The sequence below is a fragment of the Palaemon carinicauda genome, chromosome 23 (assembly GCF_036898095.1).
Source record: "Palaemon carinicauda isolate YSFRI2023 chromosome 23, ASM3689809v2, whole genome shotgun sequence".
Classification (NCBI taxonomy): domain Eukaryota; kingdom Metazoa; phylum Arthropoda; class Malacostraca; order Decapoda; family Palaemonidae; genus Palaemon; species Palaemon carinicauda.
In genome coordinates, this window is record NC_090747.1 from 75,142,527 (window position 1) to 75,165,377 (window position 22,851).

Here is a 22,851-nt window from a genome sequence, read left to right on the forward strand (position 1 = left end):
AAATTAGGGGAGAAAATCAGTGTACAATGCCTTCTAATAGAAGGAGATAAGAGTGACAAATTAAGCGAAATCATGACTTGCCTTAGACGAAAAGCTTTATTGTAAGTAACATTCTTGGATCGATGTTTTCCTTACAAGACTTGAATAGTGATAGACCATTTTTCTTTTTTCAAAATTCGAAATAGATAATCCTTCTGGCATGAAGATCTGACATGATTTAGCCATACTCACGGAAAACTAGACACTAATTCTATTGGGTAATAACCCCCAACATGATATATCCAATTACTAAATGGATATGATCCAGTGTTTCGGTGGATCTTATTTTATGCATGGAACCTGTTCGGTGTAAGGGTGCCGAGAAAAATAATCCATGTGACACTACCTTTATTTTCATCACAATATGGCAGATAGAAAAACAGAATTTATCAGAAATAACAGTAAATTACTGTCATCAAGATTGAATATCATACATTGATGATGCTAGAATGTCTGAGGAATATATTAATATCACAAGAAAATGACAGATGATATATGAGCATTTGCCATAATGATTGACTTCCCCTTTAAGTGAGTGGCCCTATAAACATTCATTGTCTCATTCCCTCTTTTTGATTGAATTGTAAATGACCCTGATATTTAACGTGTGATTTCGATAACATTTCCCATGACAAAAACAGAAGCCTTCTTGACCGATAAAAATACTGTGCTTTTGGTCACGTCCATTTGTGAGAGATAAGAGAGTTAAGGCTAACCTACACTATCGGTGGGCATCTGTGGCTTCTGAGTATGGACACAGCCAGTACCTGGATAGTGACAGCGTGGACGCAAACAACTGAACCACCATCCCTAAACGAGATTTTACCTGACCAAACTACGTATTCGAGCGTGGCCACCTGTGTTACATCAAGGCCCCCGAGCTACGGTTATATCATAACCAGCGCCCTAATAACCGACTAATCACAGTTGTACCCACTGTTACCGATGTACCCTTTGAATGGAGAAGAAACCTAACATTATTACACCTAACTGAGAAATATAGAGAATATCCCTTCTTGTGGCAGGTAAAATGTGTTGACTAGGCTATAAGAAAAGAATTTGAAATACCTTCAATATCTGAGTGATGGAGGAATTTAAATAGAGGGCACATCATCCTCGATACCCCAGAGATGGTGACTTGTGATTTGTAACATACATTTCCCTAATATATTAATAACGATGCTGATTCTATTAAGAGGATAACATATTTATGTGCAAAAATGTCATGTTTTACTAACATTATATATATATATATATATATATATATATATATATATATATATTTATATATATATATATATATATATATATATATATATTTATATATTTATACATATAGATAGATAGATATAGATAGATATATATATATATATATATATATATATATATATATATATATATATATATACATATATACATATATATACATATATATATATAGATTATCTATCTATATATATATGTATGTATATATATATATATATAGATAGATAGATAGATAGATAGATAGATATAGATATATATATATATATATATATATATACATATATACATATATATACATACATATATATAGATTATCTATCTATATATAAATATGTATATATATATATATATATATATATATATATATATATATATATACATACGTATATATGTATATATGTACACCCAGCAACAAAACCGGTGTCGCCTCGCCAGTCCTGACTTGGAGAGGTCATGCCCTTCTTGCCCTGAAAGGTGGCCGACGTTTAAACAACCAAGACAACGTTTGATGGTTCGAATTTGAGGGGTAGAGAAATTACCAATAGCACTCAAAGAAATGCGATGATTAATGATATATATATATATATATATATATATATATATATATATATATATATATATATATATATATATATATATATATATTAGAGAGATAAAGAGGTCTTATCTCTCATTCCTATAAGAAATGCAATCATTTTCGATAATAGTGATCGAAAAGTATAATCACACTGATATATTTTAATTCCTTAATACATTTCTCTATAGAACATCCTTAAATACTGTGGGAACTGACTATTCCAATTAATATACGTCAGAATGACATAGCCTTCGTTTGCATTATCCTAGCAGCTGCGCTCTCTCTCTCTCTCTCTCTCTCTCTCTCTCTCTCTCTCTCTCTCTCTCTCTCTCTCTCTCTCTCGTTCGAGATTAAATTATATAAGATCATAAGAACTCTCCAAATGCTTAAACTAAATCGCTCTACCAAGGAGCAAATGGAGTCTCTGCGGATGGACTAAAAAGTCTTTGAGACACTTGTAACTCTCTCTCTCTCTCTCTCTCTCTCTCTCTCTCTCTCTCTCTCTCTCTCTCTCTCTCTCTCTCTCTCTCTCTCTCTACTACCTGTATCCAATACTTAGATAAGGACACACTTTTTTTTTGTTATTCAGATGTGCCCAAGGATCCACAAAACCGATAACTACTTTGCAAGCTTGCGTTGGATTTGCATTTCTTTTGGGGGAAAATCCCAAGTTCCAAAGATGTTCAGTAACTACCTAAAAACATAAGCAAACCTAAACCACGTGTGATATTGGTTGATTTTCAGGCGGTCCCTGGTCACGTGGTTTAATTTTTTTTTCTTCTATCAAATCGCGGTTTGGTTATGGATGGTTTGTTGAATCGTGACAGCAGTAAGGAACCAATGTTTAATTTTGTTTCATGAACGCTCATAGCGATCAGTGGTTCTTAACCATTTTTCAATGCATGCTCTCTTTTCAAATCAGCATAAAATTCTTGCACCCTTAGAGTGTTGAAATATAAGAGAAGAAACGCGTAAATGCTATGATATAAAGTGGATCTGGTGTGTATTAAGTGAAAAATTGCTTCTAGGATAAATGCTGTATTACTGTTTTCACAGGAAAAAAAAAAAACCTGCGAAGAAAAGGAAATATTTTTGTTCTAATTATTTATATTCATATGGTTAGGAACCGACCACACACCTCTTAAGGGAACAGCCAACTATGTTTAAGAAACATTGAGAGAAGTCAATATTAACTTTGTTGATACCATTGTTATACGTGGCTATTAAGTATTGCTGTCCGTCCATCCGCGATTCAGGTTTGGTTTTCGGTTCAGCTTTTAAAGATTAAAGCTTTATATGACTCACCACATTCCGACAATTAACAGTCTAATTATTGAAAATATCCCTAATTACGAAAACTTTGTTACTTTGGACAATTTTGACAAGGGAAATTTTAGTGTTGCAATAATATTGTAAACTTGCAGTAGAAACCTATATATAACCGGAAGAAATAAGTCAATAATTTTGATTTTACACTTTCCTTGCATGTTGGTTTGGTTTTGAAAGGCCGGCGACCACAAAATTTGTTGGTTATCGATTCTTTGCACAATTAGTATGAATATCTAAAACCAGCCCAAGCCACATCTTTGGCCTGGACTATACAGGTATATGTTACCCAAAACAAATGTTACACGCCAAGTTTTGTAACCTATGTTTTTATTAGTCATCATGGCTACAGATTAGCAATTGTAATATTTAATTATTCTAGACTGAGAAGACACTATAGGATATCCTAATCTAGTATAGGATTTGCATATGTCAAAACTTAGTTGAGTTACCAGCAATAGTTTTTTAAACATCGCCATTATTTCAATTGGATGCATTTTATGCCATATTGCATGTAAAAATAATAAATGAATAACAATTTGATTTATTTCATAGAATCATTGATATTAATTGTTATCAATAAGGGTATTACCATCATCATCATCATCACATCTTCATAACTTCACAAATGTTGATAAGAAAACCTCGTAAAGCCATACATTAAGGTCACTCAATTACCACCTCTCCACCATGATCTTTAACCACCACCTGATTATATCCTAACCCCATCCCCAAATGTTCGAGGTTTAAAGGTTTCGTAGTTATGATAAGATCCTTCTGGGGGAAGTTTTTAGGAAAATAAAAAAACAAAATACTAAGACGACAATATTTCATACATTTGTTCTCCAAGTGTTTACATTAATTTCATAACTAAAAATAACGAAGTAAATATGCTAAAGACTGATGGAACAGATATCGAGAGTAATGGATTTCTTGAAGAGCTTACCGGGGGAACACTTTTAAGGTGTTGGACATCAGAACATGAAACATCAAATAAAATCTTAATGATACGAATACTCAATGCTAAGGAAATATTTCCTTTTGTCTTGGGAAGGGTGAAGCCAGCTAGACTCGAACCTTTGAGCATTGAGCAATCGTCACCTGGGAAGGGGGTTCGCTTGGAAGTGAGCGACTTGCCCAGATAACTTGATTGATTGATCAGGAGTTTTCTGGCATCCTGACCGCTAAGGTTATTGACACCGAATCAGATAATATGAGTAAACAATGTGTTAATAGTATGATTTTTATACCCTACATCCTATATACCATACCATCACTATAATAATACACCACTGAACACTTTCATTGCATGTCATTTCATATATTTTATTTTCACCAATCACTTCTGAAACGATATTAATTATGTTGACTGATGATACAATTTAAATCTCCAACCTTAAACTAATATAATTGATATAAAAAATAATACTATTTTCTCTAAAAGGACCGGAGCCAAGTAGCCCTTGACAAAAGCTGACCCCAACCACATCGAGCTACGTGGCTCATGATCAAAATCAAAGGAAAACACTGAAATCAACAACTAAACCTTTAAACCTCATTACCTTAAAAAATTTGAACAAAAGCCATTTATTAATTATTGGTTACCCCAATAGGTACTATTTGAAACAGTGTGTATGTATGCGTGTGTGTGATTGTAGAGAGAGAGAGAGAGAGAGAGAGAGAGAGAGAGAGAGAGAGAGAGAGAGAGAGAGAGAGAGAGAGATAAATATAAGTATTCATATGATGAATATCTTCTAGAGTTCTAACATTGAGATGCATTCATTTCTTGTCTTAGAAGTGCTTACATTACTGCTGAAGTTTTGACAGAAGCAACAGCTTTCTCATAGTGTATAAATGCCATACATGGTAGCTAGTCATACTCATGTTGATTTTTCCATTAACTGGTTGTTGAACACACGCTTCTAAAGTGTACCAACAGTATGTTACACGATCGTACATAGTTCATTTTGTGCTTGTATCTTCGCTCACCCCTCGCACAAAAAAGAACCTGAAAAATCATGTCTGCTTTTCTCCTCTGTAACAGTGTCGATATTTGAACATGAAAATTCTTGTTGCTTTGAGATTTTGTATATAAAGGAGAGTGTTCTTTAATAAACTCACTCAGTAGCTTTCATCCTGCCTTTGAGTCACAACTTTCTCTCAGCCCGTCACATTGGTGACCCCGGAGTGACTCGCTCCTCCCCCCCGCCTCTCACCGTTACTATGACGTCGTCAACGCATACCTTCTGCAGCAGTACTCACCGTCGCCAGCCGCCCATATAGAAAAGCTTCTTCAGCTCTCTCAACAACCGTTGGGGGACCAAAGGGCTTCGCTCACCCTCGGGAAAATGACCAGTATCACTCGCCTGCAACCTGCCGCAGACGGCTCTCCTCGTGAGGTGAACCTACTTCATGCCCTTTGGGTAAGCCATTTACCCAAACCTGTACGCGCTGCCATACCCGAAGTCGATAGTTTACCCATAAAGGACTTCATGACCAAAGCTGACGCCTATGAATGCCGTAGGCCTATGAATGCCGTAGGACGGACACGCCTATGAATGCCGTAGGACGGACACGCCTATGAATGCCGTAGGACACACGCCTATGAATGCCGTAGGCCTATGAATCCCATAGGACACACACGCCTATGAATCCCGTAGGACACACTCGCCTATGAATGCCATAGGACACACACGCCTACGAATGCCGTAGGACACACACGCCTACCCCGTGACGAGCCGGAGCGGCAACAATGCCACCCATCATCCACCACTCGCTCGCACCCCAACCAACGACTTCTACAGCCACTCACTGCCGCTAATCGGCGCAGTTTTTACTACTACCTCTCCAGATTCAGGGCACCTATTTAACATGTTCAGTATGTCATTTTTAGAGGGGGAGCCATGTACCAACCGTGTGTCACACGATCGTACATAGTTCATTTTGTGCTTGTATCTTCGCTCTCACCTCGCACTAAAAAGAACCTGAAAAATCATGTCTGCTTTTCTCTTCTGTAACAGTGTTGATATTTGAACATGAAAATTCTGGTTGCTTTGAGATTTTGTATATAAAGGAGAGTGTTCTTTAATAAACTCACTCAGTAGCTTTCATCCTGCCTTTGAGTCACAACTTTCTCTCAGCCTGTCACAAAAGCCTGCCTGCTCTCTTGGCTAAGACTCAGTCTTTTTATTTGTTGAAAATCTTTACGATATCTATATGGAAACTACATAGAGATAGTGAAAAAAATCTGATTGAGAAATGATATAGAAAGGGTGACCCCATCTCTCCTAAATTATTCACAGCACACACATAAGTTTTTTAGAATTTAGATTGGAAAAATATAAGAATTAACATAAATTGGAAATACTTTTGCAACTTATGATTTGCAGATGACATAGTTCTATTAGTGGATCGTGGGAGAAATTGCAAAAGATAATAGAAGATTTGAATAGAGAAAGCAGAAATGTAGGACTGAAAATGAATGAGTAAAACTAAGATAATGTTCAAAGAAAATGCAGAGACAACCTATAAGGGTTACGGACGAACCTCTAGAGATTGCTAATGAATAAACGTACTTAGGACAGACAACACTTTAACATAAAGGTTATGATGGTGAAAATTTCATCGAATTTTCACCATCATAACCTTTATATTAAAGTGTAGTTTCTAAAGTCAATGCAGTTCTGAAAAAGGGTCGCAAAGTGATCCGAAACACATGTCAATACCAAATAATAAATGGAGAAAAGTAAATGTATTTCTGCTGTTATCCTGAAAACTATCTGCAGGACGATCTGTCCGAGGAATCAATGTCTGCTTTTCTCCTCTGTAACAGTGTCGATATTTGAACATGAAAATTCTTGTTGCTTTGAGATTTTGTATATAAAGGAGAGTGTTCTTTAATAAACTCACTCAGTAGCTTTCATCCTGCCTTTGAGTCACAACTTTCTCTCAGCCCGTCACATTGGTGACCCCGGAGTGACTCGCTCCTCCCCCCCGCCTCTCACCGTTACTATGACGTCGTCAACGCATACCTTCTGCAGCAGTACTCACCGTCGCCAGCCGCCCATATAGAAAAGCTTCTTCAGCTCTCTCAACAACCGTTGGGGGACCAAAGGGCTTCGCTCACCCTCGGGAAAATGACCAGTATCACTCGCCTGCAACCTGCCGCAGACGGCTCTCCTCGTGAGGTGAACCTACTTCATGCCCTTTGGGTAAGCCATTTACCCAAACCTGTACGCGCTGCCATACCCGAAGTCGATAGTTTACCCATAAAGGACTTCATGACCAAAGCTGACGCCTATGAATGCCGTAGGCCTATGAATGCCGTAGGACGGACACGCCTATGAATGCCGTAGGACGGACACGCCTATGAATGCCGTAGGACGGACACGCCTATGAATGCCGTAGGACACACGCCTATGAATGCCGTAGGCCTATGAATCCCATAGGACACACACGCCTATGAATCCCGTAGGACACACTCGCCTATGAATGCCATAGGACACACACGCCTACGAATGCCGTAGGACACACACGCCTACCCCGTGACGAGCCGGAGCGGCAACAATGCCACCCATCATCCACCACTCGCTCGCACCCCAACCAACGACTTCTACAGCCACTCACTGCCGCTAATCGGCGCAGTTTTTACTACTACCTCTCCAGATTCAGGGCACCTATTTAACATGTTCAGTATGTCATTTTTAGAGGGGGAGCCATGTACCAACCGTGTGTCACACGATCGTACATAGTTCATTTTGTGCTTGTATCTTCGCTCTCACCTCGCACTAAAAAGAAACTGAAAAATCATGTCTGCTTTTCTCTTCTGTAACAGTGTTGATATTTGAACATGAAAATTCTGGTTGCTTTGAGATTTTGTATATAAAGGAGAGTGTTCTTTAATAAACTCACTCAGTAGCTTTCATCCTGCCTTTGAGTCACAACTTTCTCTCAGCCTGTCACAAAAGCCTGCCTGCTCTCTTGGCTAAGACTCAGTCTTTTTATTTGTTGAAAATCTTTACGATATCTATATGGAAACTACATAGTGATAGTGAAAAAAATCTGATTGAGAAATGATATAGAAAGGGTGACCCCATCTCTCCTAAATTATTCACAGCACACACATAAGTTTATTAGAATTTAGATTGGGAAAATATAAGAATTAACATAAATTGGAAATACTTTTGCAACTTATGATTTGCAGATGACATAGTTCTATTAGTGGATTGTGGGAGAAATTGCAAAAGATAATAGAAGATTTGAATAGAGAAAGAAGAAATGTAGGACTGAAAATGAATGAGTAAAACTAAGATAATGTTCAAAGAAAATGCAGAGACAACCTATAAGGGTTACGGACGAACCTCTAGAGATTGCTAATGAATAAACGTACTTAGGACAGACAACACTTTAACATAAAGGTTATGATGGTGAAAATTTCATCGAATTTTCACCATCATAACCTTTATATTAAAGTGTAGTTTCTAAAGTCGATGCAGTTCTGAAAAAGGGTCGCAAAGTGATCCGAAACACATGTCAATACCAAATAATAAATGGAGAAAAGTAAATGTATTTCTGCTGTTATCCTGAAAACTATCTGCAGGACGATCTGTCCGAGGAGAAGCTGTCTTCGATTTTGGACGCCGATGAGACGTTGTGTATTCATTATATATGTATTTTGTAAGACATTGTGTATTCATTACATATGTATTTTGCATATATATACATATACATATATATATATATATATATATATATATATATATATATATATATATATATATATATATATATGTATATATATATACATATATATATATATATATATATATATATATATATATATATATATATATATATATTCTAAAAAGGAAAGTATTTAATCAGATGGTCCTGATAGTATTAACTTAAGCATCAGAAACTTGGAGCCTTACTAAAGGCCTTACAACATAAGCTGATTATAACTTAAAAGAGCTATAAAAAGAATGATGATAAGAATAACAATAAGAGACATAAATAGAGCAAACTAAAGTAGAAGATATTCTAACATGTAAGAAAAAGGAATGGACATGGGCAGGACATATAATGAGAATGTCAGACAATAGATGGACATTAAGAATTGTAGAATGTGTCCCTAGAGATTGTAAAAGAAGCAGGGGAAGGAAGAGAAGACGAACTTATAAAGTGGCATGTCTGGGGTCTTTGTTCTATAGTGGACCAGTCACAGCTGATGACACACACAAATGTACACACACACATGTACACACACACACACACACACACACACACACATATATATATATATATATATATGTGTGTGTGTGTGTGTGTGTGTACATATACGTTTAACTGGGCTCCACAAGGTACTAGAAGAATTGGAAGACCCAGACCTACATGGCTGAGGACTATGAAGCGTGAAGTACATGATTTATGGAAATGTATTGAATTAAAAGCTCAAGATAGGGACGACTAATGAAATCTAACCGAGACCCTTTGTGTCAATAGGGGTAGGAGGAGATGATATACATGCATACACACACACACATATATATATAAATATATATAGAAATATATATATATATATGTGTGTGTGTGTGTGAACATATAAACCATTGGTAGAAACATAACATATACACAAAGTAACATCCATCGCCTTCAAAAAAAATCTAGAAAGTAATAATTCCATTAGAAAAATCATGTGAATATTACATCATTATTGATTATCTAAAATGAATTCTTCAGAAAAGTACTCGCGAAATGCGTTTTTTCGAGACGTATTTTCTGTGTTTCGAACGGCTCTGATATCGATTCATACCGAAAATGGGTTGTTTTAAATCTCAAACCTGAAAAAATAAGTTGAAGCCTCCGGTTATTTCAATGCGGCTTGTTGAAAACGTCAATTACCCTTCGCTCGAGTTCGATTGCCGAGTGCACTGCAGGCGTTACTTAATAATGAAAGTAATAAATTATAGTATTAATCATCTTTTCATCTTCCTATTCAGTTTCCTAACTTCTCCTTCAAAATGTAAATCGGAGCGTTGAATGACTTCAGAACTTTCAGACTCAAATCCATAAATCAAATCATGTAGTTCACTATTATTATTACTATCATTATCATTATCATTATCATTATTATGATTATCATTATTATTATCATTATTATTATGATGATGATGATGATGATGATGATGATGATGATGAGTTGCTAGGGTTTATTGAAACGAAAGAAGAGTTTTCGCGAGTCCTAAACGGCTTCGGAAGAAAATCTTCACGGAATTCCCAATGGCTTCAGAAGAAATGGCCATAGACTTAGCATGGAGTTCTGAATGACCCAAGAACAGAATCTCTGAACGGCTTCCGAAGAAAACTTTCCCGGATTTCCAAATGCTTTCAGAAGAAACATCCGTAGACTTAGCATGGAGTTTTGAATGACTCCGGAGCAGATTCTTCCTGGAGCTCCCTGAACTGCACCTGAGGAAAATTTTCCAGGATCTTCAAAAGGCTTCAGAAGACATAGCCGTAAACTTAGCATTGAGTTCTGAATGACTCCAAAACGGAATCTTCCCGGAGCAGTTCTGAACGGCTCCGCCCCGAGCTTCAAATGTCTTCTGAAAACCTGATCTATTTTTTTTCAAAATAAGCATGCAACGTAGTGAACATTGTTAATGGCTATTTCTGGAACAGGGAGCGGACTGTGAAAATTGTGTAATATAACTACAGGATCAACAGGAGGCTCTTCAGAACACCTTCATCTACACCTGGTTTTGGTGGTTACTGCAGAAGATGTCGAGCTTTGAAGAACATAATATACGCCCTTTGAATGATCCTTTGCTTGGGATTTTGTAACGATGTCTTATATTTGGAGACTATTGGAACTAAGGAAATAAGGACGGAGACAGAATGGTTCAACTGAACGGTGAGCGACGTGTGGTATATCAAGAGGATAGTCCCAAAATTTGACATTGAAGAAAGGACATATCCAGATCGTATTGGAAAATATACTGTGTTGCTCGTCATTTACTTTAGCGTGATAACATATGCGGAGAAAATTTATAGCATTCCTGTCTTTACCCATCGCCATGATGGATAAAGACATGGATGCCATCAATTTCCCTGAGGATTCTGACGAACTGAGGACACACGGCACTGAAATCGCGAAGGAAATTGACGAACTAAGGAAACTGGAAGATGAAATATCAAAGGAAACAAAAAAACTAAAAGATCTTGGAAAACTAGAACAGACAGAAGAGAACAGCAACGAAGAGCCTTTAAACGAAGACGTAAAATAGCCTTTAATGCTAGAGGTAAGTCACCTTGAAATAGAGGTAAAAAAAAAAACCCTAATACAAGAAATAAGGCACCTCAAAATAGAGGTAAAAAATCCCTTAATACTAGAAATAAGGCACCTCAAAATACAGGTTATAAAACCTTAATGCTAGAAATAAGGCACACAAAAATAGAGGTAAAAAAGCCCTAATGCTATAAATAAGGCACCTAAATAGAGAGGTAAAAGAGCCTCTAATGCTACAAGTAATGGACCCCAAAATCGAGGTCAAAAGGCCCCTAATGCTATATATAAGGCGATTAAAAATAGAGGCCAAAGAGCCTCTAATGCTATGAATAAGGCACCTAAAAATAGAGGTCAAAGAGCCTCTAATGCTGGAAGTAATGCACCTCAAAATCGAGGTAAAAAAGCCCTTAATGCTATAAATAAGGCACCTAAAAAGAGAGGTCAAAGAGCCCATAATGCTATATATCAGGTTCTTACAAATAGAGGTTAAAAAGCCCCTAATGTTAAATATAAGGCTCCTAAAAGTAGAGGTCAAAGAGCCTCTAATGCTTGAAGAAATGCACCTCAAAATAGAGGTAAAAAAACATCTAATACTATAAGTAAGACATCTAAATATAGAGGTCAAAGAGCCTCTAATGCTAAAGGTAATGCACCTCAAAATATTGGTCAAAAAGCCCCTAATGCTATAAATAAGGCACCTAAAATGAGAGGTCAAAGAGCCTCTAATGCTAGAAGTAATGCTCCTCAAAATCGAGATAAAAAAAGTCCCTAATGCTATATATAAGGCTCCTAAAAATAGAGGTAAAAAAGCCCCTAATACTATAAATAAGGCACCTAAAATAGAGGTCAAAGAGCTTTTAATGCTAGAAGTAATGCTCCTCAAAACTGATGTAAAAAAAGCCCCTAATGCTATATATAAAGCTCCTAGGAATAGAGGTCAAAAAGCCCCAAATGCTATAAATAAGGCACCTAAAAATAGAGGCCAAAGAGCCTCTAGTGCTAGAAGTAATGCACCTCAAAATCGAGGTAAAAAAAAAGCCCCTAATGCTAGAGATAAGACACCTCCAAATGGAGGTCAAAAAGCCCTTAATGCTAGATATAAGACACCTCAAAATAGAAGTAAGTCAGCTAATGCTAGAGATAAGGCACCTAAAAATAGAGGTGAAAAAACTCTTAATGCTAGAGATAAGGCACCTCAAAATAGAGGTAAAAAAAGACTCTATTGCTAGAGATAAGGCACCTTGAAATACAGATCTAAAAACCTCTAATGCTAGAGATAAGGCACCTCAAAATAGACATAAAAAAGTCCTAAGTGCTAGAAATAAGACACCTCAAAATAATGTCAAAAAGCCCCTAAAGCTAGAAGCTAGTGATAAGGCACTTCAAAATCAGAGGTCAAAAAGCCCCTAATACTAGATATAAGGCCCCTAAAAATAGAGGTCATCTTCTTCTTCTTCTCTGTCTGCATCTTTTCCCACTGTTATGTGGGGTCGATGTTTCTGGCCAGCGTTCTCCATCTACCTCTGTCCCACACTTCATCACCGGTTAATCCCTTTGATCGAAGGTCAGTAAGCCCCCAAAGCTAAAGTTAAGGCAATTAAAAACAGATAAAAAAAAAACCTAATCCTATATATAAGACACCTCAAAATATAGGTAAAAAATCCCCAAATACTAGAGATAAGGCAACTGGCACCTCAAAATCAGAGGTCAAAAAGCCCCTAATTCTAGAGATAAGGCACCTTACAATAGAGGTCATAAAGTCCCTAATGCTAGAGATAAAGCACCTAAAAACAGAGGTTAAAAAGCCCCTAATGCTAGAGATAAGGCGCATAAAAATAAAGGTAAAAAAGCTACTAATGTTAGAGATAGGGTACATAAAAATAGAGGTAAAAAATCCCCTAATGCTAGAGATAGGGCACCTTAAAAGAGAGGTAAAAAAGCCTTTAATGCTAGAGGTAAGGCACCTAAAAATAGAGGCCATAAAGCCCGTAAATCTAAAGTCAAGAGACCTAAAAATAGAGGTAAAAAAGCTCATAATGCTAGAGATAAGGCACCTCAACATAGAGGTAAAATATCCCCTAATGCTAGAGATAAGGCACCTCAAAATCAGAGGTCAAAAAGCCCCTAATATTATAGATAAGGCTCCCATAGATAGAGGTAAAAAAGCTCCTAATACTATAGATAAGGCACCTCAAAATAGGAGGTCACAAAGCCCCTAATGCTATAAATAAGGCACCTAAAATAGAGGTCAAAGAGCCTCTAATGCTAGAAGTAATGGACCTCAAAATAGAGGTCAAAAAGCCCCTAATGCTATAAACAAGGCACCTAAAATAGATGTCAAAGAGCCTCTAATGCTAGAAGTAATGCTCCTCAAAATCGATGTCAAAAAGCCCCTAATGCTATAAATAAGGCACCTAAAAATAGTGGTCAAAGAGCTTCTAATGCTACAGGTAATGGACCTCAAAATAGAGGTCAAAAAGCCCCTAATGCTATAAACAAGGCACCTAAAATAGATGTCAAAGAGCCTCTAATGCTAGAAGTAATGCTCCTCAAAATCGATGTCAAAAAGCCCCTAATGCTATAAATAAGGCACCTAAAAATAGTGGTCAAAGAGCTTCTAATGCTACAGGTAATGGACCTCAAAATAGAGGTCAAAAAGCCCCTAATGCTATAAACAAGGCACCTAAAGTAGATGTCAAAGAGCCTCTAATGCTAGAAGTAATGCTCCTCAAAATCGAGATAAAAACGCCCCTAATACTATATATAAGGCTCCTAAGAATAGAGGTAAAAAAGCCCCTAATGCTATAAATAAGGCACCTAAAAATAGAGGTTAAAGAGCCTCTAATGCTAGAAGTGATGCACCTCAAAATCAAGGTAAAAAAGCCCCTAATGCTGGTGATAAGACACCTCAAAATGGAGCATTAGGGGCTTTTTGACCTCTATTTATAGGAGCCTTATATCTAGCATTAAGGGCCTTTTGATCTCTATTTTGAGGAACATTACTTCTAGCATTAGAGGGTCTTTGACCTCTGAAAATCGATGTCAAAAAGCTCCTAATGCTATAAATAAGGCACCAAAAAAGGAGAAGTCAAAGAGCCTCTAATGCTAGAAGTAATGCACCTCAAAATCCAGCTAAAAAGCCCCTAATGCTATATATAAGTCTCCTAAAAATAGAGGTCAAAGAGCCTCTAATGCTAGAAATAATGCTCCTCAAAACTGATGTAAAAAAGCCCCTAATGCTATATATAAAGCTCCTAGGAATAGAGGTCAAAAAGCCCCAAATGCTATAAATAAGGCACCTAAAAATAGAGGCCAAAGAGCCTCTATTGCTAGAAGTAATACACCTCAAAATCGAGGTAAAAAAAGCCCCTAATGCTAGAGATAAGACACCTCCAAATGGAGGTGAAAAAGCCCCTAATGCTAGATATAAGACACCTCAAAATAGAAGTAAGTCAGCTAATGCTAGAGATAAGGCACCTAAAAATAGAGGTGAAAAAACTCTTAATGCTAGAGATAAGGCACCTCAAAATAGAGGTAAAAAAAGACTCTATTGCTAGAGATAAGGCACCTTGAAATACAGATCTAAAAACCTCTAATGCTAGAGATAAGGCACCTCAAAATAGACATAAAAAAGTCCTAAGTGCTAGAAATAAGACACCTCAAAATAATGTCAAAAAGCCCCTAAAGCTAGAAGCTAGAGATAAGGCACTTCAAAATCAGAGGTCAAAAAGCCCCTAATGCTAGATATAAGGCCCCTAAAAATAGAGGTCATCTTCTTCTTCTTCTCTGTCTGCATCTTTTCCCACTGTTATGTGGGGTCGATGTTTCTGGCCAGCGTTCTCCATCTACCTCTGTCCCACACTTCATCACCGGTTAATCCCTTTGATCGAAGGTCAGTAAGCCCCCAAAGCTAAAGTTAAGGCAATTAAAAACAGATAAAAAAAAAACCTAATCCTATATATAAGACACCTCAAAATATAGGTAAAAAATCCCCAAATACTAGAGATAAGGCAACTGGCACCTCAAAATCAGAGGTCAAAAAGCCCCTAATTCTAGAGATAAGGCACCTTACAATAGAGGTCATAAAGTCCCTAATGCTAGAGATAAAGCACCTAAAAACAGAGGTTAAAAAGCCCCTAATGCTAGAGATAAGGCGCATAAAAATAAAGGTAAAAAAGCTACTAATGTTAGAGATAGGGTACATAAAAATAGAGGTAAAAAATCCCCTAATGCTAGAGATAGGGCACCTTAAAAGAGAGGTAAAAAAGCCTTTAATGCTAGAGGTAAGGCACCTAAAAATAGAGGCCATAAAGCCCGTAAATCTAAAGTCAAGAGACCTAAAAATAGAGGTAAAAAAGCTCATAATGCTAGAGATAAGGCACCTCAACATAGAGGTAAAAAATCCCCTAATGCTAGAGATAAGGCACCTCAAAATCAGAGGTCAAAAAGCCCCTAATATTATAGATAAGGCTCCCATAGATAGAGGTAAAAAAGCTCCTAATACTATAGATAAGGCACCTCAAAATAGGAGGTCACAAAGCCCCTAATGCTATAAATAAGGCACCTAAAATAGAGGTCAAAGAGCCTCTAATGCTAGAAGTAATGGACCTCAAAATAGAGGTCAAAAAGCCCCTAATGCTATAAACAAGGCACCTAAAATAGATGTCAAAGAGCCTCTAATGCTAGAAGTAATGCTCCTCAAAATCGATGTCAAAAAGCCCCTAATGCTATAAATAAGGCACCTAAAAATAGTGGTCAAAGAGCTTCTAATGCTACAGGTAATGGACCTCAAAATAGAGGTCAAAAAGCCCCTAATGCTATAAACAAGGCACCTAAAGTAGATGTCAAAGAGCCTCTAATGCTAGAAGTAATGCTCCTCAAAATCGAGATAAAAACGCCCCTAATACTATATATAAGGCTCCTAAGAATAGAGGTAAAAAAGCCCCTAATGCTATAAATAAGGCACCTAAAAATAGAGGTTAAAGAGCCTCTAATGCTAGAAGTGATGCACCTCAAAATCAAGGTAAAAAAGCCCCTAATGCTTGTGATAAGACACCTCAAAATGGAGCATTAGGGGCTTTTTGACCTCTATTTATAGGAGCCTTATATCTAGCATTAAGGGCCTTTTGATCTCTATTTTGAGGAACATTACTTCTAGCATTAGAGGGTCTTTGACCTCTGAAAATCGATGTCAAAAAGCTCCTAATGCTATAAATAAGGCACCAAAAAAGGAGAAGTCAAAGAGCCTCTAATGCTAGAAGTAATGCACCTCAAAATCCAGTTAAAAAGCCCCTAATGATATATATAAGTCTCCTAAAAATAGAGGTCAAAGAGCCTCTAATGCTAGAAATAATGCTCCTCAAAACTGATGTAAAAAAGCCCCTAATGCTATATATAAAGCTCCTAGGAATAGAGGTCAAAAAGCCCCAAATGCTATAAATAAGGCACCTAAAAATAGAGGCCAAAGAGCCTCTATTGCTAGAAGTAATACACCTCAAAATCGAGGTAAAAAAAAGCCCCTAATGCTAGAGATAAGACACCTCCAAATGGAGGTGAAAAAGCCCCTAATGCTAGATATAAGACACCTCAAAATAGAAGTAAGTCAGCTAATGCTAGAGATAAGGCACCTAAAAATAGAGGTGAAAAATCTCTTAATGCTAGAGATAAGGCACCTCAAAATAGAGGTAAAAAAAGACTCTATTGCTAGAGATAAGGCACCTTGAAATACAGATCTAAAAACCTCTAATGCTAGAGATAAGGCACCTCAAAATAGACATAAAAAAGTCCTAAGTGCTAGAAATAAGACACCTCAAAATAATGTCAAAAAGCCCCTAAAGCTAGAAGCTAGAGATAAGGCACTTCAAAATCAGAGGTCAAAAAGCCCCTAATGCTAGATATAAGGCCCCTAAAAATAGAGGTCATCTTCTTCTTCTTCTCTGTCTGCATCTTTTCCCACTGTTATGTGGGGTCGATGTTTCTGGCCAGCGTTCTCCATCTACCTCTGTCCCACACTTCATCACCGGTTAATCCCTTTGATCGAAGGTCAGTAAGCCCCCAAAGCTAAAGTTAAGGCAATTAAAAACAGATAAAAAAAAAACCTAATCCTATATATAAGACACCTCAAAATATAGGTAAAAAATCCCCAAATACTAGAGATAAGGCAACTGGCACCTCAAAATCAGAGGTCAAAAAGCCCCTAATTCTAGAGATAAGGCACCTTACAATAGAGGTCATAAAGTCCCTAATGCTAGAGATAAAGCACCTAAAAACAGAGGTTAAAAAGCCCCTAATGCTAGAGATAAGGCGCATAAAAATAAAGGTAAAAAAGCTACTAATGTTAGAGATAGGGTACATAAAAATAGAGGTAAAAAATCCCCTAATGCTAGAGATAGGGCACCTTAAAAGAGAGGTAAAAAAGCCTTTAATGCTAGAGGTAAGGCACCTAAAAATAGAGGCCATAAAGCCCGTAAATCTAAAGTCAAGAGACCTAAAAATAGAGGTAAAAAAGCTCATAATGCTAGAGATAAGGCACCTCAACATAGAGGTAAAAAATCCCCTAATGCTAGAGATAAGGCACCTCAAAATCAGAGGTCAAAAAGCCCCTAATATTATAGATAAGGCTCCCATAGATAGAGGTAAAAAAGCTCCTAATACTATAGATAAGGCACCTCAAAATAGGAGGTCACAAAGCCCCTAATGCTATAAATAAGGCACCTAAAATAGAGGTCAAAGAGCCTCTAATGCTAGAAGTAATGGACCTCAAAATAGAGGTCAAAAAGCCCCTAATGCTATAAACAAGGCACCTAAAATAGATGTCAAAGAGCCTCTAATGCTAGAAGTAATGCTCCTCAAAATCGATGTCAAAAAGCCCCTAATGCTATAAATAAGGCACCTAAAAATAGTGGTCAAAGAGCTTCTAATGCTACAGGTAATGGACCTCAAAATAGAGGTCAAAAAGCCCCTAATGCTATAAACAAGGCACCTAAAATAGATGTCAAAGAGCCTCTAATGCTAGAAGTAATGCTCCTCAAAATCGATGTCAAAAAGCCCCTAATGCTATAAATAAGGCACCTAAAAATAGTGGTCAAAGAGCTTCTAATGCTACAGGTAATGGACCTCAAAATAGAGGTCAAAAAGCCCCTAATGCTATAAACAAGGCACCTAAAGTAGATGTCAAAGAGCCTCTAATGCTAGAAGTAATGCTCCTCAAAATCGAGATAAAAACGCCCCTAATACTATATATAAGGCTCCTAAGAATAGAGGTAAAAAAGCCCCTAATGCTATAAATAAGGCACCTAAAAATAGAGGTTAAAGAGCCTCTAATGCTAGAAGTGATGCACCTCAAAATCAAGGTAAAAAAGCCCCTAATGCTGGTGATAAGACACCTCAAAATGGAGCATTAGGGGCTTTTTGACCTCTATTTATAGGAGCCTTATATCTAGCATTAAGGGCCTTTTGATCTCTATTTTGAGGAACATTACTTCTAGCATTAGAGGGTCTTTGACCTCTGAAAATCGATGTCAAAAAGCTCCTAATGCTATAAATAAGGCACCAAAAAAGGAGAAGTCAAAGAGCCTCTAATGCTAGAAGTAATGCACCTCAAAATCCAGTTAAAAAGCCCCTAATGCTATATATAAGTCTCCTAAAAATAGAGGTCAAAGAGCCTCTAATGCTAGAAATAATGCTCCTCAAAACTGATGTAAAAAAGCCCCTAATGCTATATATAAAGCTCCTAGGAATAGAGGTCAAAAAGCCCCAAATGCTATAAATAAGGCACCTAAAAATAGAGGCCAAAGAGCCTCTATTGCTAGAAGTAATACACCTCAAAATCGAGGTAAAAAAAGCCCCTAATGCTAGAGATAAGACACCTCCAAATGGAGGTGAAAAAGCCCCTAATGCTAGATATAAGACACCTCAAAATAGAAGTAAGTCAGCTAATGCTAGAGATAAGGCACCTAAAAATAGAGGTGAAAAAACTCTTAATGCTAGAGATAAGGCACCTCAAAATAGAGGTAAAAAAAGACTCTATTGCTAGAGATAAGGCACCTTGAAATACAGATCTAAAAACCTCTAATGCTAGAGATAAGGCACCTCAAAATAGACATAAAAAAGTCCTAAGTGCTAGAAATAAGACACCTCAAAATAATGTCAAAAAGCCCCTAAAGCTAGAAGCTAGAGATAAGGCACTTCAAAATCAGAGGTCAAAAAGCCCCTAATGCTAGATATAAGGCCCCTAAAAATAGAGGTCATCTTCTTCTTCTTCTCTGTCTGCATCTTTTCCCACTGTTATGTGGGGTCGATGTTTCTGGCCAGCGTTCTCCATCTAACTCTGTCCCACACTTCATCACCGGTTAATCCCTTTGATCGAAGGTCAGTAAGCCCCCAAAGCTAAAGTTAAGGCAATTAAAAACAGATAAAAAAAAAACCTAATCCTATATATAAGACACCTCAAAATATAGGTAAAAAATCCCCAAATACTAGAGATAAGGCAACTGGCACCTCAAAATCAGGGGTCAAAAAGCCCCTAATTCTAGAGATAAGGCACCTTACAATAGAGGTCATAAAGTCCCTAATGCTAGAGATAAAGCACCTAAAAACAGAGGTTAAAAAGCCCCTAATGCTAGAGATAAGGCGCATAAAAATAAAGGTAAAAAAGCTACTAATGTTAGAGATAGGGTACATAAAAATAGAGGTAAAAAATCCCCTAATGCTAGAGATAGGGCACCTTAAAAGAGAGGTAAAAAAGCCTTTAATGCTAGAGGTAAGGCACCTAAAAATAGAGGCCATAAAGCCCGTAAATCTAAAGTCAAGAGACCTAAAAATAGAGGTAAAAAAGCTCATAATGCTAGAGATAAGGCACCTCAACATAGAGGTAAAATATCCCCTAATGCTAGAGATAAGGCACCTCAAAATCAGAGGTCAAAAAGCCCCTAATATTATAGATAAGGCTCCCATAGATAGAGGTAAAAAAGCTCCTAATACTATAGATAAGGCACCTCAAAATAGGAGGTCACAAAGCCCCTAATGCTATAAATAAGGCACCTAAAATAGAGGTCAAAGAGCCTCTAATGCTAGAAGTAATGGACCTCAAAATAGAGGTCAAAAAGCCCCTAATGCTATAAACAAGGCACCTAAAATAGATGTCAAAGAGCCTCTAATGCTAGAAGTAATGCTCCTCAAAATCGATGTCAAAAAGCCCCTAATGCTATAAATAAGGCACCTAAAAATAGTGGTCAAAGAGCTTCTAATGCTACAGGTAATGGACCTCAAAATAGAGGTCAAAAAGCCCCTAATGCTATAAACAAGGCACCTAAAATAGATGTCAAAGAGCCTCTAATGCTAGAAGTAATGCTCCTCAAAATCGATGTCAAAAAGCCCCTAATGCTATAAATAAGGCACCTAAAAATAGTGGTCAAAGAGCTTCTAATGCTATAGGTAATGGACCTCAAAATAGAGGTCAAAAAGCCCCTAATGCTATAAACAAGGCACCTAAAGTAGATGTCAAAGAGCCTCTAATGCTAGAAGTAATGCTCCTCAAAATCGAGATAAAAACGCCCCTAATACTATATATAAGGCTCCTAAGAATAGAGGTAAAAAAGCCCCTAATGCTATAAATAAGGCACCTAAAAATAGAGGTTAAAGAGCCTCTAATGCTAGAAGTGATGCACCTCAAAATCAAGGTAAAAAAGCCCCTAATGCTGGTGATAAGACACCTCAAAATGGAGCATTAGGGGCTTTTTGACCTCTATTTATAGGAGCCTTATATCTAGCATTAAGGGCCTTTTGATCTCTATTTTGAGGAACATTACTTCTAGCATTAGAGGGTCTTTGACCTCTGAAAATCGATGTCAAAAAGCTCCTAATGCTATAAATAAGGCACCAAAAAAGGAGAAGTCAAAGAGCCTCTAATGCTAGAAGTAATGCACCTCAAAATCCAGTTAAAAAGCCCCTAATGCTATATATAAGTCTCCTAAAAATAGAGGTAAAAGAGCCTCTAATGCTAGAAATAATGCTCCTCAAAACTGATGTAAAAAAGCCCCTAATGCTATATATAAAGCTCCTAGGAATAGAGGTCAAAAAGCCCCAAATGCTATAAATAAGGCACCTAAAAATAGAGGCCAAAGAGCCTCTATTGCTAGAAGTAATACACCTCAAAAGCGAGGTAAAAAAAGCCCCTAATGCTAGAGATAAGACACCTCCAAATGGAGGTGAAAAAGCCCCTAATGCTAGATATAAGACACCTCAAAATAGAAGTAAGTCAGCTAATGCTAGAGATAAGGCACCTAAAAATAGAGGTGAAAAAACTCTTAATGCTAGAGATAAGGCACCTCAAAATAGAGGTAAAAAAAGACTCTATTGCTAGAGATAAGGCACCTTGAAATACAGATCTAAAAACCTCTAATGCTAGAGATAAGGCACCTCAAAATAGACATAAAAAAGTCCTAAGTGCTAGAAATAAGACACCTCAAAATAATGTCAAAAAGCCCCTAAAGCTAGAAGCTAGAGATAAGGCACTTCAAAATCAGAGGTCAAAAAGCCCCTAATGCTAGATATAAGGCCCCTAAAAATAGAGATCATCTTCTTCTTCTTCTCTGTCTGCATCTTTTCCCACTGTTATGTGGGGTCGATGTTTCTGGCCAGCGTTCTCCAACTACCTCTGTCCCACACTTCATCACCGGTTAATCCCTTTGATCGAAGGTCAGTAAGCCCCCAAAGCTAAAGTTAAGGCAATTAAAAACAGATAAAAAAAACCTAATCCTATATATAAGACACCTCAAAATATAGGTAAAAAATCCCAAAATGCTAGAGATAAGGCAACTGGCACCTCAAAATCAGAGGCCAAAAAGCCCCTAATTCTAGAGATAAGGCACCTTACAATAGAGGTCATAAAGTCCCTAATGCTAGAGATAAGGCACCTAAAAACAGAGGTTAAAAAGCCCCTAATGCTAGAGATAAGGCGCATAAAAATAAAGGTAAAAAAGCTACTAATGTTAGAGATAGGGTATATAAAAATAGAGGTAAAAAATCCCCTAATGCTAGAGATAGGGCACCTTAAAAGAGAGGTAAAAAAGCCTTTAATGCTAGAGGTAAGGCACCTAAAAATAGAGGCCATAAAGCCCGTAAATCTAAAGTCAAGAGACCTAAAAATAGAGGTAAAAAAGCTCATAATGCTAGAGATAAGGCACCTCAACATAGAGGTAAAAAATCCCCTAATGCTAGAGATAAGGCACCTCAAAATCAGAGGTCAAAAAGCCCCTAATATTATAGATAAGGCTCCCATAAATAGAGGTAAAAAAGCTCCTAATACTAGAGATAAGGCACCTCAAAATAGGAGGTCAAAAAGCCCCTAATACTA